We start from the raw sequence: 6,000 nt of genomic DNA on the forward strand, positions 1-6,000 counted from the left end.
AGTGTGTTAGTAAGACATTTATTAGTACAATAAGTCTAATAAGGTTTATTAAATTACTTAGTTAACACATTTACAAGCATTATTATTAGGATGTTTTCAAAATGCTAATGATGCATTTACTGATAATTATAGGTGCCTTACAAATGTGTCAGTGTTAATAAGCTTAATAAGATTTATTAACAACCTTTGTTAACAAATTAAGAAGTATTATTATTGTTTAGGGTTCTAGTAAGATATTTATTAGCATTACAGACGCCTGACACAAGCCTAAGTGTTCATAAGCTTAATAAGTTTTATTAACTAACTGTTGGAAAATATAATCTGTCGCTTTGAGATTACTTTCCTTGTTGCATGTTCAATAAAGTCGAGAAGAAGAAAACCACGGGATTTCGGCCGGATTAAGTTTAACAAATTTATTCCCTAACAATATTTCTAAAAACAGAGTAAAAACAGATCGATCTGGGTGTCCAAAATCAAGGCCTGCAATACGCAAGAGGTTACATTCCGAATTCACATGCAGCTTGTCTGGAGACACAGGAAAATTCCTTGAGTTCAGACTTTTAAGCATGTGGTCAGAACATCCTCCCCCGGGAGCAAGATGGCCGCCGAATCTCCGCCTCTGGTCGCTGGAGATTGGCTGACAGAGGAGCCCGCCTACTTCCTTCAGCCCATGTTAGGAGTTACAGCATTTGGTCCTAGCTTCCTGCTTCAAACGTCCAGGGGGGTTATTTCAAAGACGGACCACTGTCCGACCACCAACAGTGTCCCCATGGGGGTCCAGCAGAGTCGCCCGGATCCCTCTCCGCAGGCAATCAGTCCCAACTCTTTGTCCTTTTCATGTGAGTTGACACCTCCAGGGTTTCCCATGATTTAAATTGAATCCTGGAGACAATTTAATTCTGGTCCATGTCAGATCTACAGTTAAGGCTTCCAGATGGTCTTAGAAGATCAAAGACTGTTTTCTCCTGAAGGGGGTTGGAGGTTGGAGCTGCATTCCTGAAACCTCTCACAACTTAAAGAAGCTTCTTCGAGGTTTTAAGGATGTAAAAGCACACACTTCAGCAAATGACTTATCTTCAATGTAATAAAATTTAAGACTGCAAACCCTAATGAATTTACCAAAAAATATAAATTCCTTCAGCTTCCCTCTCTTGACCTCATGAAGTGAGGTCACACAAAAATAAAAACACATCATCACATCATGCCATCAAAACAGCTGTGGTCTCGAGCCCTCACAATTTATAACAGAAACAATGTGCATTTCAAAGGTGTTGATGATCCATTTATGAGTTTAGCAGCGAAAAACCTGTGGAGCTTGCATTAATGATCTTTAAGAAACATTCAGTTGGACAGGAAAAATGCATGCTAAGGCCCCGAGCCCCATCGGCGACCGTCCCTAAGGACACTCATGCTTCATTGGATCTTTGGCACATTGGCGTTTACAAAGAACAAGACATAAAATAGTAAATAAAGAAAATGCACAAATAAAAATTCAAATTATTCTAAAAAGTAAAAGATAAAGACAATAAAATAGCACTTCCTGTAAGGAAAAGGAACACCTGGAATTAAGGGGGGGGAATGAGAAATGTTAAAGCAGAACAAAATCACACAGACAATGAAAAGAGAAAAGAAAATTGTCAAACATAACAGTAAGCAATTTTATAAAATGCAACAAAGTCCAAAAAAGGTCATTCCGGGCCTCGAACACTCGCGTCCTCCTTCTGGATGTCCCACAAGCTCTGGCAAGCTTGGACCTGGCCTCCTATGGACTTCTCAATAAGCCTGTTATTAGAGATGTGACACATCTGATACAACAGAACGGCTGCAAAAGGACTTGGGGTGTCCACTGCTGTGGTACTGTTCAGCCAAGATGATTCTGCTGTGGGTCTAAGTTTTTGTTAGTGTTAGGGTCAGGAAATTAAAAAATAAAAAATAAAAAACAATAAAACACAAAAGACAATGAGACAAGAATCAATTTACGCATGCGCAGTAAGAGAAAATATGATGGAAAGGGTCCACCACATTTCTCTTCTCAAAGGTCTGCTTCCCCTCGTGCTGTTTTATGAAGAACACAAGTGGGGAAAATACAAATTCAAGAAAAAGAAAAAAGTTTACTATGGGCTGTTGTCTAATGACCCAGTCGTAGAACCTACTCATCCTTGCTGTGGATGAGAGAAAATCAGATGAACAGACACACAAAGCTTTAAAATTTTAAAAATGGTCAATCTGTGTTACTATTTAAACATTCTTTCTAGACAGATACATTTAAAGGATAATGATAAAATAATGTCCTTCTTTTAATCATTAAGACCTCTTTTGTCTACCTCCCTCTCTTGGCCTGGGGTTAAACCCCAGGACACAAACACAAAACGAATTAAATGTAAAGCAAAATCATGAAAACAATAAACTGTTTGGTGCATCGATAAGGTGAAGAGGCGTCCTGTCCACGTTCCATTAAGGACTTGCTGCCCTACAAAAAGAATTTGAAGAAGTACTAAAAGCAACAAAATCCCACAATTTAAGCTTTTCCTTATTTAACCAAAAACACAATTCACACTCTAAAACACAGACAATCAATACAAAGACAAGAACTTTTAACCGTTTTTGCAAAAGACATAACACAACAAATTAGGTACCTTACACAAACAAAATTACACAATTTCACTGAAATGAATCATTCATAACTAGCGTTTTAACATTCATGTTCCCTCTTCTCCTGTTCTACCATACCCTGCACTTTCATAACAAACCTTTCCATGCCCACAGACCCTCCATTTTACTAACAATGCCTTTTAATTTCTCCTGCTTGTCACCTTACATTTCTTGTCTCTACATTGCCACATCCTTCCAAATCCTCAAAAACCATGTTTCCCCTTCCTTTACCTCGTCCTTTTCCCCATTCTGATAACAATTTTCAAATACTATTGATTATGATTCAAACAAACAAAACCACCACTCATTCGCTTCTCATTCAAACAGCAGTGTACAAGATCAAAACAAACAGAAAAACGAACTTAAATTAAAAATGTCAATAATACTTCTTCGAACAAAACTGAACTTAATCGCGGTTATTAGGACATACAAACAAATTAGAGACATGTATTCACAAGAAAACCGAAATAATTACAAAATTATTTTACCCCAAATGTATTAGACCCTGCAACCATGCACGTTGATCTCGCCGTTGCGGCAGAGGCTCCCGTCGGAGGCGCTGTGCAACATAAAAACCTTTTTCGGCGAACCGAAAACCCACTGGAAGTTGTTTTTCAACGCTGTCTTACAACCGAGGTCATTACCACGCTCGATAACGACGATCATGATTTTACCGCAAATTACATCCCAAATTCTTCAAATTTTCATCGTGAAAAAGTTCAGCACGTTCCGTCATACTTGGTCGTCAGGGACGCGTCTCGCCGACCACATGGTACAAACAAAGCCAATCACAGCCACCGTTGCCATTTTGGCCAGGACTCCGTCACGCTTACCACGTGGTACAGACAAAACCAATCACAGTCGTCTACACATTCGAAAACAAGTAAAACGTCCCGTCATTGGTCCGTTCGATGTAAACATGATGAACAAGATGGCTGCGTCCGTAGAGCAGACAATACACTGGGAAATGTGGAAAATACAGTTAAAATGCACAAATTTCAAACACTCTTTCATCCCATTCTTTCCAAAATCGCATACATTTCATTCCATTCATTCTCATTCAAGCCATTTTCACCGCTGTTGTCAAATCAAGTCGTTAGCGTCATGTTGTCTATCGTCAAAACAAAATTCACCGGTTTCCTCATTTCTTCTGTCTAGTGCACCTTTCATTTTTATTGTGAATCTCTCTGTGGTTTCTCTACGCATTAAAAATAATTTGTGAAGGTTCGCTGCCTTCCTGGTTTTTCCGAAAATCCTAAAACGCGCAAAATTAGTTCCTATAGTAACACTGTTGTTTTCGTACGGGATTTCGTACAGGCTCAAACAGACGCAAAACCTTCTAAATTTTAACGTAATCCAAATATCACACGCTCCCAATTTAATATTTATTCAATTTTGACAGGCTAAACAGACACAAAACCTGCACAATTTGCTCAGCTCTAATTAATTTTCATGAATTTCCTTAGTCCAATTTGCTGTTTCAGGAGGGTGAACCACAAAACTTATATACAGGTGCGCTATGCCGTCCACATACTTCACTTCCCCACAATTTGAGTTATTCACTAAGAGAATAACCTGGTCAATATGCAGAATTTACGAACAGGTTCCTGCTTTACCTTTTGTTTGTGAGGCCTCGAGGGAAGTCAAGCACGTGGGGGGAGCGTCACCGACTTTTCGCCGAAAGTCTCAGAAATCTCATAATAAACCACTATCGGTCCTCTTACCCGCGTTGTGCTTCCGCGTTTCTTCCCCACTTATCACGTCGGGGTCACCAATTAATGTTGGAAAATATAATCTGTCGCTTTGAGATTACTTTCCTTGTTGCATGTTCAATAAAGTCGAGAAGAAGAAAACCACGGGATTTCGGCCGGATTAAGTTTAACAAATTTATTCCCTAACAATATTTCTAAAAACAGAGTAAAAACAGATCGATCTGGGTGTCCAAAATCAAGGCCTGCAATACGCAAGAGGTTACATTCCGAATTCACATGCAGCTTGTCTGGAGACACAGGAAAATTCCTTGAGTTCAGACTTTTAAGCATGTGGTCAGAACATCCTCCCCCGGGAGCAAGATGGCCGCCGAATCTCCGCCTCTGGTCGCTGGAGATTGGCTGACAGAGGAGCCCGCCTACTTCCTTCAGCCCAAGTTACAGCATTTGGTCCTAGCTTCCTGCTTCAAACGTCCAGGGGGGTTATTTCAAAGACGGACCACTGTCCGACCACCAACAGTGTCCCCATGGGGGTCCAGCAGAGTCGCCCGGATCCCTCTCCGCAGGCAATCAGTCCCAACTCTTTGTCCTTTTCATGTGAGTTGACACCTCCAGGGTTTCCCATGATTTAAATTGAATCCTGGAGACAATTTAATTCTGGTCCATGTCAGATCTACAGTTAAGGCTTCCAGATGGTCTTAGAAGATCAAAGACTGTTTTCTCCTGAAGGGGGTTGGAGGTTGGAGCTGCATTCCTGAAACCTCTCACAACTTAAAGAAGCTTCTTCGAGGTTTTAAGGATGTAAAAGCACACACTTCAGCAAATGACTTATCTTCAATGTAATAAAATTTAAGACTGCAAACCCTAATGAATTTACCAAAAAATATAAATTCCTTCACTAACTTAACAAATTAATAGGCTTTATTAATGTGTCAGATGCTAGGAAGATATTTATTAGCATTATAGATGTCTTGCAAATACCTGAAAGTGTTAATAAGATTTATTAACATCTAAAGACAGACCATTGTCTTCTAAATCCATATTACTAAACTGCTTATAAGCTTTACAAATGTATTAATTAACTTTGTTAATAGTTTATTAATTGTTTTGCAGCACCTCATCTAAAGTGTGGACGTTTTTTACAACAAACAACCACAAAGCATAAAGATTGTAAAAAGAACTTTATGACATTAAAACAGACTAAACATACACAAATTGTTCTGTAAAAGATATATAAAAATTTAATTCAGACAAATACATTTTTTTTAAACATATATACTGGTGTTGGATGACTAGCATCATAGCTAATAAGGATAAACTATTAGCATCTATCCTGAGTGAAACATTCATTGCAAATCCCATCACCAGGAGACAATTCTCTGCATTCAATGCCAACAGCATTCAACCACTGTTGCCTTGCTTCAAAGTCCACAAGAAAGTTACACAAGCCAGTAATTTTTGAAGAACGAAGACACTAAACCTACAGGAGCCATGCTAAAGCTAACACGCTAACGACCGACCGGTGCAGAATCAAAGATGGGCGGGGCTTTTTCGTCACCTGTGTGAAAGCAAAGTCTAAGAGGCCATTCAATTGGCTGAAAGTGAGCACGCCTGTTTTGCTGATGCGTTTGATTGACAG

The sequence above is a fragment of the Oryzias latipes genome, chromosome 23 (assembly GCF_053564925.1).
Source record: "Oryzias latipes strain Hd-rR chromosome 23, Olatipes_Hd-rR_3.1".
NCBI lineage: Eukaryota > Metazoa > Chordata > Actinopteri > Beloniformes > Adrianichthyidae > Oryzias > Oryzias latipes.